Genomic DNA, 15,063 nt, shown 5'->3' with positions numbered 1-15,063 from the left:
TATTCTAATCTTGACTTATAAGAAGTAGATCAGGATTTTATTTTTTAAAAATGTACAGAAAAATTGAAACAGTGAAATGCGTTTTATTCTCAATTTTCACAAAAATGTTAGATATGCAATTAAAAACAAAGAAACACCATCTTTTAATCGTACATTTTAGAAACTGATAACTGATAATTGATATTTTTTCCCCTAAAACAAGAATCTTTTCCACTACTCCCCCTCCACCCTGTTTTTTTCTTAATTTTATAAAATCATCATTTGAATACTTATTATAATAAGTATTATTATATTTGTTTCCACGAGTGCATTCACGACAGCATGCATTGCCTATACTATCTTATAGTTATCTATTCTTACGCTTTAGGTCACACACATTTATTTGAAGCTGATTCAAATCTAGAGTGGCTAAAGTACACACATGAGCATGTCATTAAAAATCCACTCCCTGACTGTGTGTGTACTCTGTAAACTGTATGTGTGTAATGTTCAAAAAGTGGCTTTACTCAAATTAATTGCACTGTATGTCCTGAGAAAACCTCTTCTGTGTGATGAAGGTTTGCTATCGCTGTATCTTTTTAATCCAACAAAATGCCCGCGGCCTCGCATACACACAACAGGCCCGACCTGCTGCTGCTATGACAAATTCCGAAGAGGAGGAAACAAAAAGGGAAAATAATGGAAGCATAAATGTGCGAGAGAGAACAGGAAAAAATAAAAGCATGACAGAGTCTATAAATAGGAAATATACTGTAGCCCGTGTGGGTCTAAGAGTGTTTGTGTGTGTGAGTGCACCGCCTGTGTGTGTGTGCGCGCCCGAGTTCGTAGCAGCCTCATTTTCTCACATGCAAATGAAGGCGTCGGCGCAAAGATAACGAGGCCCATATTTCCACCTCCTCAGTGGGGCCATTATTTATTGATGTTCTGCATCTTTCCCCCTCCCTCCCACTCTCACGCTTTCTTCATCCTCTCCCTGTTGCTAGGGTCTTCTCGCTGCCATCCTGTTACGTTTTTCGGCGTACTTCCAGCAATTATTAAAGCACGACGTGTTTACAATCATTAAGGACGAAACGGTGAAAGCCTCCACGTTGTGCAAGTGCAAAAATCACAATGGTGAACTGGTGGAAGACGTCAGTGAAATTAATGGGGGGAAAAAACAGCATCAGGGTGAAGTTGCTAAATATAGCTTTTCAGATGCAAGTGGGTTTTGTATCCAATCACAAATATTTTCCAAAAACATACGACAGAACACACTTTCTTTTAGTGTTCCTATTCCCTGAGGCTCAATCTGAAGTTTGTTGGTTTGAAAGGCAGTTAAATCCAACTCGGTGTCACAAAATAAGCACAATGAGAGCAACTTATTTAGCTTTTAGACCTTCAGGACGAAGGTGTGAAAAGAATCAATCTAAAATCACTTGGTGCCCGTTCATTGGCAGTTTAATGTGCAGCTCCGAAACTAAGTTGGACATCTCTACCCTCAACAGGAAACTAATTTAGCTCTTGGAAATGAATCTGACCTACATGCTTTAAAGGGGCAAATTGCCACACGATCTAGACTGGTCTATTTCAGGAGCTTTTAACCTTTTAACTCTCTTAGCAGGAATTATCTTATAACCTGCGTAAACATATACTAAATGAAAATAACTGTGTGATCGTGCAGCACTCACAGCTCTGAGTAAAAACATTGGTTTTCCTTTGGGAGTTCCCTGTATGGACCCCATATCTAATCAGTTTGGAAAAGGCTAATGAGCTATCGAACTCACATTCCTGTTTTCCTCCTGGCGGATCACTACCATCTGATCCCTGGAGTCTGCGTCTTACTCAACACTGTTGACGGTCAAAGACAGTGGGTTCCTTAGCTCGAAGGGCTCTCCCAGTTAAATGAAGGTTATTTTCACTGCTCATTATGACGACTATACGGCAACACAAGGAGAAAATGTGCCAAGCAGAGGAGGGTCAGAGGTTTCACTCCTCCACAAACTGACAACAGTGTAAATCCTCAGATAGACGCCTGCCTACAGCACAACATGTTTATCTGTTAAATAGAAGGTGGTCTAAAGTTAGAAGATTAGAGGGAAATTGACTCAAAAAGCAGTCATCTTTACAATTACACATGAGCTGAAATGCCTCCACATCACCTGAGGCTCTAATATGGGACAAAACTGAACTTGATTAATTAAAAACAGATACTCTTCCACCTATAACCATAAACTGTTAGAAGAGGAGTCAAGTGTGATAAAAAAATGGTTGAGGATGTAACTTTAAAAATAAAGAAAACACATTTATCTTATCTATGTAAGCTTAATGATGGACAAACATTTTGCTCCATCAGGCAGGTAACATGCGGCGCATGAAGGTCAAAGGTTAGTTAGTCATTCTAATAAATAAATCATCCCCCTTTAACTGACGGACAAAATAAAGGGAAATTTTCTGATTTTGACGTTAGAAATATCGCACTCTGTATCTCTGCCTTTTACCCTTGCTCTCAACGGCAAGTCGCAGAGAAGAATTTGAAAGAAGGTGAGAAGAGAGCGGGGAGGAGGAGCGGATCAAAGACTTGTGACTGTCACAGGAAGAAGAAGAAGAAGAAGAAGAAGAAGAAGAAGAAGAAGAAGAAGAAGAAGAAGAAGAAGAAAAAGAAGACGGAAGAAAAAAAGGCAGCATATTCCGGAGATATTCTCTTCGGTGCTGGAATATGCTTGGTGCTCACATATGCAGACACACACACACAGACAGAAACACCTACTGGGCTTAAAATAGGACAAAAAATATTTCCTTGCTGGAATGAAAAATAATAAACTATGTAATAAAATTAGCACAGTGGAGTCAGTGAGTGGCAGTCGTCCAGTTTCGCAGCAGAGGAATGTGTTAAAGCAGAAAATCGGCGCTGTTGGACTGAATGACGACTTGGGGAGGAAAGACAGTAGAGGAGAAAAGCAAAGGGAAAGATGGAGGTGGAGGAGATAACAGTCCATGTCTGTGTTCTTTACTTCTTTCAAACCTTCATACAAAAAAAGGGGGTGTTGCATTTGTATTCAAAGCGCGAGCCCACTCCAGCCTCCCTTTGCTCTCTCTTCTGTGTACATTAAAAGCCTAAGTAGAAGCAGGTGTCAGCCAATTAAATATATACACTTTCCTGGCTTTTATTCTGCCGCACACTTACTTAACATCTTTGAATGGCACCCTCTTAACTCCTTTCAATTCACATTCAAAGCAGGTTTTATTGGCACAACTGATGTGTAACAACTAATTGTGCAATGGGAGCCCACCCTGCTGCATCTCCTCCATAAAAGAGACTTTGTTAACACGACCAAACTGTTCAGACGGAGCACAAGTCTGGCTGCCAGTTAAGGCTAACGCTGCATGAGCAATATCTGAATCTCAGCGTTCAATTCTCTCTCTCGCTTCTTGTTCGTTTTTCTGGATTGGGGGGCGAGATGCAAGACGTTGGGAGCAAGCCGCAGCTCTGTCATGTTTTCATTAAAAAGCCACGCTTCACTGTCTAATCCTGACTGCTGTCCTCTTTCCTAACCAATTCTGACTGCTTACCTCATCTTTCAATCATGTTCTGCCCCTCGCCACTGTGCTGCATCCTGCACCGACTCATCGTGAGCTGGGAGGACATTAGAAAAAGTTGAGGGGACGAAGGTGAGGGGCGGACAAAGGTGGAGGGTGAGGAGAGGGGATGAGGCAGAGCAGACAGACAGAGCAGAGTCCGGTTTCCACTGCGATTGGGACCACGTCTCTTCTGCTTCACTTGACTGCTCTGTCCCAATTTGCCCTGTGTGACTTCAAACAGTAAACACTGGGGGAGGGGATGATGCTGAGGGGTGGAGGGGGCCTATTGGGAGGCCTGAATGGACAGTCGGGGACCGACATAAAACCGATCTTATGCAAAAGACGTCATTTGCGTGGATATAACTCAACGCAGTGCTGCAGAGACGCCATGTTCTCCCCCATAAACCCATCCTAACCAGACAGGCCGACGATGCTGCATAAAGCTAAATGGACCATCTCAGATAGAGGCAGCGCTGAGGAGATTAAGCATCAGTAGAAGCATCAGAGGAAACGAGGGATGGAGGGGAAAAGAGGGTGGGAGGATAGGAGAGAAATGGGGAGAGATGTAGAAATAGGACTCCATTATTCATGACGTGTGTTTCATGTGCTCGGTGACATCTGGGACAGCAGTGATAATGAGAGTCCCGGGAGAGAGAAACCACATATACACACACATACACACACACACATCCCGATGCACGGCGCCATAGAGAAGTGTGCCACCATGGTCCAAACACCTACCCTCAACAGGATGTCCCATTAACTCTTATTGAACTGTTTACTGCATGTGCACAAAGGCTTCGAACACTGAAGCAACTCTTTTCTTTTAGAAAATCACTCAGTTAAAGTCAACATCCAGCGCTCGCCCCTCCACCTTGTTTTGATTCAGCAACGGATAAGAGGCAGAGATGGATATATGGTGTGTGTCTGCCATTGTGTGTGTGTGTGTGTGTGTGTGTGTGATGTGGTGTGGTGTACTCCAGCTTAGCCCATGGCCCGGGGCAGTGAGCTGCATTAGCGGCACTGAGTGAGCTGCCTGGTCCCTCCCTATTAGAGTGCTGGTGGCAGAGGAGTGTCACTGCCCAGCATGGAGGGCGAGCGAGCGACAGGAGAGAGAGAGACAGAGAGAGACAGAGAAAGAGAGAAAGAGAGAGATTAACTGCTGCTACACACACACACACACACACACACACACACACACACACACACACACACACACACACACACATACATTTACAGTGTTTACCAGAAAGAAGGGGACAGCACGTCAAATGACCGTTAATACTCTCAGAATCAAATAATCAAATATCACATTTACCAAAATCATCATCACGAGCTTCTGTTTGAGTTGCATGAGATAGATTTTCATCAACAATGGTGGTTGTTCAACAATAAAGACCACAACTCCCATGATCCCATGGGACATGGTGTATCAAAATGACTATTATTGTTGCTTTAACATACGTATCAGCAGCATTTTAACGGTGTAGATAGTAGATAGACTGGGTCAGTCTCTTTCAAACCACTTATTTATAATCTTTAGCTTCTCAAGGTGCTGACGTTATCTGTGAAGGAGTTTGCGATGCGTGTGTTGGTTTCCACCCCACAATCCCAAGACACAGAGGCAACAATCAATTAATCCATTAGATGTTAACTGTTCAGTTAATCAGTAACTATTTTGTGTTTCGTATTTTGTATTTTGACTTTTTAAAAAAGTCAAAATTCCATCTTCTTAAATGTGAATATTTTCTGCTTGCTTTCCTCCTCTCTGACAGTAAACTGAATATCTTTGGGTTGTGGACAAAACAAGACAATATAGGATGTAATCTTTGGCTTTGGAAAACACTGATCGACATTTTTTCACCATTTTCTTTGACCAAACAACTAACCAAACAATCGAGAAAATAATCAACATAAAATAGTTAATGAAAACAATGTTAGTTGTAGTCCTAATCAACACCAAATTTTGATATTTTCATCATCAATATCGGGTTTTGGACTTTAAGTGGGACAAAACAAGCAATTTGAGAAGTAGCAATGTGTGCATACTGTACTGTATATGTTGCTGATATCATGGAAATATACTGAACATGAATATAAAACTAGAGGAAATGTCACTCTGCAGGAAACTGACACTTTGGAGTAAAACGATTGTGCTTTACAATCATACTGACCCAAGATTTTATTATAATTATTATTTTATCATCATGTTATTGATCCATAAAGAAAACAGTGAATGCTATTTGCTCTGTATCATCCTTATTGCATATACAACATGCTGAATTGTTGACTGAAGCCTCAACAATGTTTTACTGGAGAGAGAAACAGAGAGAGCAAACAACTCACATGCTGTAATCATGTTGAATTATTGACTTGCTTACACAGGACATTCACTATGCACATACTGATCCACAAACAACAGCCGAGAGACATCACAACAGACTTTTCTTATCACATTAACCCCAAAGCAGCGCTGCTGATCCGCTCGCCTCCCTCACCTTTCCGCTGCAGTCAATCACGGCCTGCCATGTTGATCTGGCCTCTATGTGTGTTTGGACAGCTAATAGCGAGGCGGATCAATAGGTCTGATTGAGAGGTCATGTAGGAACATGACACTTGGATGACCACCAGGGATCCCATTTGATCCCAGATCATGTCTCCGCACAGTCCCTGGGCAACCAGCTGCATTCACGGACACATCATAAAATAGAAATCTCTTCATCAGTGTGAAATCAAGAATTAATCACAGTGAGTTGTGGGCTTAATTAACAATTTCTCTTTATCTTTTCTTTTTTCGAAGAACCAGAGGAGGAGGAGAACCATGGGTCAGAAAAAGGGTCAGACTTATGCTTTTAGTTTTTAACGCTGGCTATTTGTAACAAAACAACATAATCTGATTGAGGTTTTGGGGAACAAAAGGTTGGAACCACAAGTTAAGATATTTTAGGACAGGATTAGAGAGAAAATCGCTGCATTTCATACTAAGAGAAAGAAAGAAATGAAGATGGAGCGGGAAATCAGAGCCAAACTTCTCGCTACTGCTGCTGAGTAAATAAGCATTTCCTTAAATACAATTTCTTAGTAAAGCCTGCAGTAATCTCCTCGCACTAATCCCTCTTTCGCTAACCTAAACAAAAGAGTAGAAGAAAGCAGGAGGAAAGGGGGTAAAACCTCTTTACTCAAATCCTATTTCTTAACCCAATCCAGGCCACATAAACCTTCCAACTCCTTTACTCTAAGCCTTGACACGAGCCTTTCACTTTCATTAATGACTGTGGATGTTAGTTAGAAGTGCAGATTAACAAGCATCATTTACAGAGACAGCGAGAAGAAATTGTGTGGTTACCCAAGTGATCAGAGTGAGGTGACTGAACAATATGACCTGAAATAACACTTTACAATAAGGGACACAAAAAATTGACCCTAACCCTTACGAGGGAACAAATGAGGGACGAATGCAAAATCACCTGCTAGTTAACCAGTAGTTAATGAGTAACTCCTACTCCTATTTTTTAAAGTAGCTAATGATTAGTTAATTATGAAGAGTGGTTATGAAATGAGTAGTTACTAAGTAGTCCCTCAGTACTTATTATCTTATGTTTACTCACCTTTTTGTCTCCCTTCAAGTAAAGTGGTGCATCATACTGAGCGGTAAATCATTACTTCATGAGTACCTCTCCATTAGATAACAAGTCAGTCAGTTTCCTTTTGTTCCTGATTCTTTCCTCACTCTTTTCTTAATTAACCAATCATTAACCGATGATGAGCTACTCTTTAGATTTGGATTTTGGAGGTTATTTATAACTAATAACTAATAGTTAACTAGCAGTGAGTCATTCATTCCTAATTTGTTCTCTTGTCACTACTCAAAATGTGTCACTTATTGTAAAGTGTTACCAAAGATTGCACAGCCTTGATGACAATAAATGTAACTTTTATACATCAGTGTATGTGTATTCTGTAATGTTGGCTCACTTCTGACATATTTGTCCTGTTTTATTACAGTATGTGCCGTTAAGCTTACTGATTAGTTGGTTGAATGTGTAATTGTTTGTAGCTACTGTTCAAAGATATTTATTGAGTTTTAGTAAGACATTGATAATGTTGCTACTTTGGTCATTAGGGTGTTATTATTCAGCACACAAGTTCGTCTGTAAAGCAGTTTTATTCGCAATTATGTCTTCACATTACTGTCAAACTCTACAGCTCCTGACTTTCTCAACAATACAATAATAGTGATAAACTTTATTTGTAGGGCACTTTTCTTAATCAAGTTACAAAATGTTTTCCAAAGAAAGAAACAAGAAAAAGTGCCAAATAAGTTCAAACTAATTGAACAAATCGTGTTTTTACCCTTATTTTACCAGGTTTGTCCCATCAGATTTTGTCAGCTCAGTCACCAGGATAAAATGTTGGCACTTGACATTCCTGCAAACCAGTGATTCGTGAACATGTCATATGATGTTTACATTACATGTTTATGACCTGACGTTTATATCACAATGCAGAGGTGATGGTGGTGGAGTTACACACAAGAATGCTGCTGAGCCAGTGACTGCAGTTCGAGACATACAAATGACAGTTTCATCATTTGTAAGTGTGAAACCACAGGACATTTCAAAGGAGGCCTCAGGACAATTTCCAGCTGTGTTTGTGTCAACAACCAAAGCAACCAAAGCAGGTATACATTTGGAATATAAAGAAATGTTAAGATTCAACACATCCTTGGTTTTACCAGTACAGACAATGCTGAAACGCTGTTTTAATAAACTGTAAATATCTTTTTATGCCACATGATTGGAAATCCAAAACCGACTTCCTCAACTCTCTCTCTCTCTCTCTCAGTTGATGTATTCTCACAGAGCGAGGGTTGAAGGGTGAGATAGTGGCCAGATTTCTGTCAAAGTGATGTGCTCGCAGGGGCTTTCCCATCTCTCCCTCTTACACTGATTGACACTGATACACTGATGCACTGTAAACATACTCGTGCTGCATGTGTGTGTGAGTGTGTGTGTTTGATGGAGACACAAAGAGAAAAAAGGCAGGGGAGGAGAGCGATGGCGGAGTGTGTACGGTTTCTGTGTTATGTGCACGTGAGCAGGCGTGCGTAGTAGTGTGTAAATAGTCAATAATAGCCGACACTTGTCAGCCCTCTGCTCTGTACACACAAAGCCCGTGGTTGAGCCATTGTTGAACTCCGCCTCTCCACGCGAGCCCCCCCAAACTGGGCCTCTCAGGCAGAGATAATTATGCCTATTGTGCCCCTTGCTCGCGCACGCACACACACACACACACACACACACACACACACACACACACACACACACACGCATACACACACACTTGTTTGTGCTAATTTACACACCCACCCACATGCCTACTCAACCTAACTGAGTAAAAGATGTCTGCCAGCACCCCATCTGCTCCTGCCCAGCTCTCAGGAGCTCTTAGCACACTGGGGCAAATGTGAGAGGGGCAAAAATATCCAAAGAAAGTAAAAGAAGACCAGTCAGAGGTATTTAGTTGCATTGGAAACTGGATGTGAGAGGTTAAAAATTTAAATATTTCCATGTTGTTTTATCATTTCTTTACAAGAAGCTGCTCATCGTTATGTTTTTGTGTTACCGCCATATGTTTGCATGTGTAGGCAGATAGTTGCGGCACCTTCAGCTGCATGATTTAGTCTTTAATTTTCTCCCACTGACCCCCATGGCCTGCTGCGTGCCATGTGGGACAGAGGCAGTAGCTGAGGGGGGGGAGAGGTGAGGGAGGGAGGGATGGTGTGTGAGACTCAGGGGTGGGGGTGACAGAGGGCGACAGTCGATGGGGTTGTGTTCAATGAGCCCTGGGGACGCCACGTGCTGCCTGTCCTCTTCTGTCACACTACGTCCTGCTGCACCCCGGCGGCCCGAGCACAACAACAGGACAGCCGTCACACAGCAGAGCAGACCGGCGCAGAGCACAGCCTTAATGTATCCCGAGTTAATGTTTAATGAGAGCTCCATATTCAGGCAGGTTCATGCAAAACCTGAAAATGGCTTTATTGTGTTTCTTTTGAGGAGGATGTGCGTGTAGGCTTGTACATTTGTACTTTGTGGAAGCAAGTGTGTGTATGTGTGTGTGTGTGTGTCAGACCAGTGTTTACAAGAGTATGCGGTGTCCCAGACAAGTGTATCTATTAATGTATTCCTGCTCTGAGTGCACAAGCACAGATTTACAAACAGACATCGTGTCCTAACACACCACTGCTCTCCATGAGGTCCCTCTGCCTTTGTCACCTCTCCCCTGCACCTGCGTGGAGCCTCATGACGGTCACTTTTTAATTACTCAGGGGAAAAGCTGCAGCAGTATTTGTGAATTAAGGGGCAATAACTGTATCACAACTGTTAATACAGACTGTATTAACAATCTCCACCACAACACATGAAGTTAACTACTAAATATCACTAAGTTAAATATTGCCATTAGTTTTGAAAATTACATTATTTTTTTTAACTGTTTAATATGTACCCTAACCCTAACCCTAACCCTAACCGAAATTATATTGGGTAGAACTTAGTGTTGTGACGATACTGGAATTTCTAACTACAATACAATACCTTTAAAAAAATAATGATATTCAATACCATATTCGATACCACGGGGAAAGAAATGATGCGACATTGGGGGCACAAAAATTTCAGATTTTCATTAAAAGATAAATATAACAAGGGTTGCTTACTGTGTGTTAAGCACAACAGCATCTAAGTCAATTAGAGGTGAGACTGTGTGCATGTGTCAACTTGCTGTTGGAGAGTAGAGTGGAAAAAATGCAGCTAGTACTGGAGTATCGATACTACAAAAAATGAGGAATGAAACCATTTTAAATAATTAGTATATATATTTATGGATATTTAGATACTTTTGACGACACTAGTAGAGCACGACCGATATATCGGTTGGCTGTTTTCAAGTACACTCCAGTATAAAAACCTTGTTTTTAGACATTATAATGCAGGTAATTTAGAAGTATTATACTCACAGTGAAGTTTTTTTTCTTCAGTTCACTGATCTCATTTTAAACAACTTTAGACTATGTGTGTGTCCGCAATTGTGTACATAGTTGTGTATTGTTGCGTGTCTGTTGAACCGCTTGACTCCCAGCAGGGACCCCAGGGGGCAGGGGATTGATCTGTAATGTAGCCAGTAAGTGACCTCGCCACCCGGTGACACCCATTAGGATCCAAGTTCACATTAAGGCCTGATGGCTCAGCACTTACACAGTGACAGGTTAACACAGGTTAAATCCACCTTACTGTCAACAACAGGGACTTAACTAGACTGATGGGATGGAGTACAAACAGAGTCTGCTTAATGATACACTAGATCGATGTATGCATGCAAAATACACACGCTGCATTGTTTTGTTCTACTGCCTAGAGAGTCCAAGGAAGAGAGTAGAAATACAGACTGTTTAGGGTGAGTGGGTGAATTGTTGTGAATGTGTGCAAGAAGAGTTTTCTAATCCTATTTTTCTAAGAAATTAAATTTTCCCCCTTCAATTATTGCTTTTCATCAATCGATTTTATGACCGCGTGTATCAAATTACTGTGCAAACACATAAACAAGACCAAACTGTGTGGCAGGTGGATTAGACGGAGCATGGTCGGGCATCTTCTGTGGACCACCATGTGGCTGCAGCCATCTGCTGGTCCAGTCTCTATTCATCGGAGCCACTCATTAGCTTTCTGCTGCTTAGACTGACGGCCTCGATCTGCGAGCTGAACCCTCTCTGTGTCCCACTGTTGTTTTCATTCCCGTCCACAAAAACCCCTCCATCTCTCTGTCTCCGCTCCAGCTCTCCTCCTTCAGATCACTGCTCAGACTAGCAGGGCTCCATTGTCTCATGAGGGTCACACAAACACACACACATACACATGCACACACACAAAGCTTAACTACAGGGATGGTATGGGACGGGGAAGTGAGAGGGAAATAGGTCAGTCTGCCTGCACCCCTCCCCTCTTAAACCCCCTCACTGTCCTGGCTGGACAGGAAAGTGGGGCAGGCAAGGGGACATGCACACACATAAACACACACACACGCAGCTCCAGATGGGGAGCATGTGTGTTTGACAAAATGGAACCTGTTGGGGTTCAGAGGGCATGGCTGCGTTGTGTTATGTCATCAACTCAACCTTCAGACTGGGATGTGATCGTGCTACTGATCAGGGTCTGCACCTGACGATGCCTCCGTGCAAAGGCACAGGCATAACGTGAAAATGGAGTGGAAATTTCACTTTTTTTGTTTTTTGATTCAAAGAAAACTGGGCAGTCTGGTCACTTTTTAATCTGACTTTGTTTTCAGATGGTGGGTAATCAGAGAAGAGAGCCAAAGAACTGTGGTGGGTGTGATTTTTAATGCATCAACAGCCCTAAGTCAATTAAAGGAGACCTATTCCTTTTCTTCAGTTTCTTCACTTGTGTTATGTGTATAAGTTATTGTGCATGTAAAAAAAAGTACATGCTAATGGGAGCTCCTCTCTCCCACAGAAAACACTGCTCCTGAAAAGCCTCGTCAGTAGTCTCGCCTTTAATTCTGTAAATTCTTGACATCTCACTACATCACTATGTCCAACATTATCATAATTTATGCCTAGATTCATGGTAGAAGTGAAGATAACTAGAAGCTGAAAACATGACGGAGCTGACTGGAGACACAGTGAGCAGTGATGGCTCAGGTGTGTGTGAGCTGACCAATCAGAGGAGACTGTGTGGCCTGAAAGAGACAGGAGTGTTTCAGACAGAGGGGGAATACAGAGCTGCAGCACTGCACAGTTTGAGAGAACAGATGTGTTTTTTGAGTGTTAAAGCCTGTAAACATATTCTATTAGTAGCCCAAAATAAAAATATGAGCGTGAAAATGAGCATTATATGTCTCCTTTAAAATCAACACGTAAACAATATCTGTGTATCTAAACTAAAGGAGTGACGAGCTCAGTTCATCCTTCATGACATTTGCAGCAGACAGACAGTGCTGCAAAGTACATCTGATTCTATTTTTCTCTTTTGTGTTGCAACAATGCGACAAGCCAATCACAGCCCACCCTGAGACACAGTATTAAATTCAAAGAAAGTTCAGTGATGGTTGAGTGCTCTGGCTTGCTGTTTGCAGTGGATTTCAGCAGACAATGTCCCTCTTTGTTGATACAAATCCAGATAACATCCTCGGCAGACTTTACCACAGAGACAGCCAACGGGGATCTGAACAAAATAAAGGACACACAAGCGAGTTGTGCGCGTATGATTGTAAAACGAAAGGAAAACGCATGAAGGGAAATTGACGGCGTGAATGTTTGGGTTGCATGTGTGCACCTTTACACAAGCATGTATAGATTTACTGACTTGAAATCAACTCCTTACAGCGAGCATGAGAAATAGTGACAGGCGAGACAGGCGACCACCCCACTCACTGGCGTGCAGCGAGCTTTCAGTCACAAAATCAATTTTAATTTTCACATCTTCATTAGACCAATCCAGACGGTCCTTTACTGGCCGAGCAGCTGAGAGAGAGAGAGAGAGAGAGAGAGTTTGACCGGTGGTGTTAGAGTTGGAGATCAGCATCGATGAAGCTTCCCATTAGACTGTTTATGAAACATGTATCTACTGTACATGGATATTCTCTGTTTGTGTGCATGTTTGTATACTTTGTGTGCATCCATGTGAGAGTGCACTGACAATATTCAGATTATGAGCGTGTTATTTTGCAGACTGTGACTGTGTTGATTGGCTGTGTGAATAATGAGGTCACTACGTTGAGGAACGGGGAGGTCAGGGGTCAAGTTTTAACACAAACACATCGGCAGCGCTTGTTCGTAGGGAAACGAATGCTCGGAGTTCAGTGAGCAGCTCTCCATGTTCAACATCTGATCCTCACACTCACTGCTCATCAACTGACCTATATACCCCTAATTACACACAGCAGCCTCATGACTGTGTACACAGCAACACCCCATACGTAAGGGCCATAAATACACACGGAGGGCTATCTAAAGCAGATCGACTGTGTTTACGTTTAGCAATCAGAGGAACCCTTCATCAGTTTAGAGCAAGAAAGAACAAAAGCTAAAATCTAATTTGATAATTCTGCAATGTGCAATTTGCATGTGTTCAGCGAAAGAAAATGAGGAGTAGTGTATGGGAAAAATAAGAGAATAATATCTAATCGATCTGAATTTTTTTGAGTGTTTGTAGCTAAAGGTAAAGTCAAAACTGAACTTTTTAAAATTTCCATAAAATTATTATGTAGGTCCGTAATGTAGCAGCTTTCTGCCAGGACAAAAATGTCATACAAAGTGCAGTAAAACACTGTAATGCTTTACACAAAAACTGAAAAAAACACACTGAAATGTCTGAACAAAACAAAATAACACAACCTTGGTGCATGCGCATGTGTGACACAGTGTCTGTGTGTTTTGCATACATATAATATAAAACGCCATCTGCCAGGACCTGAGGCCATTCTTGCCCTACTACCCTCCTTGCTTCTCCTCCTTTGGTTCATTTTTCTTCTCTATCTCTCATCCCTCCTCTCCTACATGGTTATTGCAGGAAAATAATCATGCGTACACCTCAAATATACACATAATGTATAATCACACAATAAAATACTCATAATGTATTCTCAAACAGACAAAAAAAGCCTGAACACTGCATTTCTCTTTCTCTCCCTCTTGCACACACACAAATGAGGTTAATGAAGATGAATGTGGGGGCACAGTCCTATTGACATCCTGTGTCTCTAATTGCGGCCCTGTTCTTCAAGGACATGGTGGTAAAGACAAGCAGGGAGAGGACAGAAATAGATCTGATGAAGAGGAACAGTGGGAGAGTCGTGCGGCATGGGAGAGAGTCGGTCTAATGCAGTGTCAGTCACAATTATTGACATGGGGGGGAGTAACTGTATGTGAGGAGAGGTAAAAGCAGTGATAGCAGAGAGGGAAATGTCTGTGAGAAGAGGAGGAAGACGAAGGAGAGTGAGGGAGAAGATACAAGCTAGGGAGAAAGGAGGGAGAAAGGAGGAGGGAGGTTGACGGGGACCAGATCAGTGATCCAGAACAGTGAGCAGACAGAAGACACGAGTTAAGAGTGCAGTCAAACATAGAGCACAGCGGTGCATCAACTATCCTCATACACACAAACGCACACACAAACAGAGAAGATAAAGACATCCTGTGAAACAGAGGCGTGGACTCGAGTCACAAATTTGGTGACTTTAGAATTGACTTGACAAAAAAGACTTGCAACTCGACTTGGACTTTAATACCAATGACTTGTGACTTCACTTGGACCTTTGGACTTTAAAATAATAGATACCTTCCCCAAAGCCTCGAGATCTAAAAATCATTTTAAAAAAGGGATGAGAATCAATTCATGAATCATGATTCATGATCAATTTATGATGACATGAATTGGCCCTGAAGCGCAAATCACCATGGCAAACACAACAATAAATTAGGTCAAATAA

The 15,063-nt window shown here is 41.9% G+C and overlaps 1 protein-coding gene across 1 annotated transcript in view; it reads right to left on the bottom strand.

Annotated features, from left to right (window-relative positions):
* LOC141007409 (cell adhesion molecule DSCAML1-like) overlaps window positions 1–15,063 on the bottom strand; it is a 54,355-nt gene that overhangs the window by 24,869 nt on the left and 14,423 nt on the right.

The sequence above is a fragment of the Pagrus major genome, chromosome 13 (genome assembly GCF_040436345.1).
Source record: "Pagrus major chromosome 13, Pma_NU_1.0".
Classification (NCBI taxonomy): domain Eukaryota; kingdom Metazoa; phylum Chordata; class Actinopteri; order Spariformes; family Sparidae; genus Pagrus; species Pagrus major.
The sequence above is the reverse complement of the archived record's forward strand: the minus strand, read 5'-3'. Positions and strand labels throughout refer to the sequence as shown.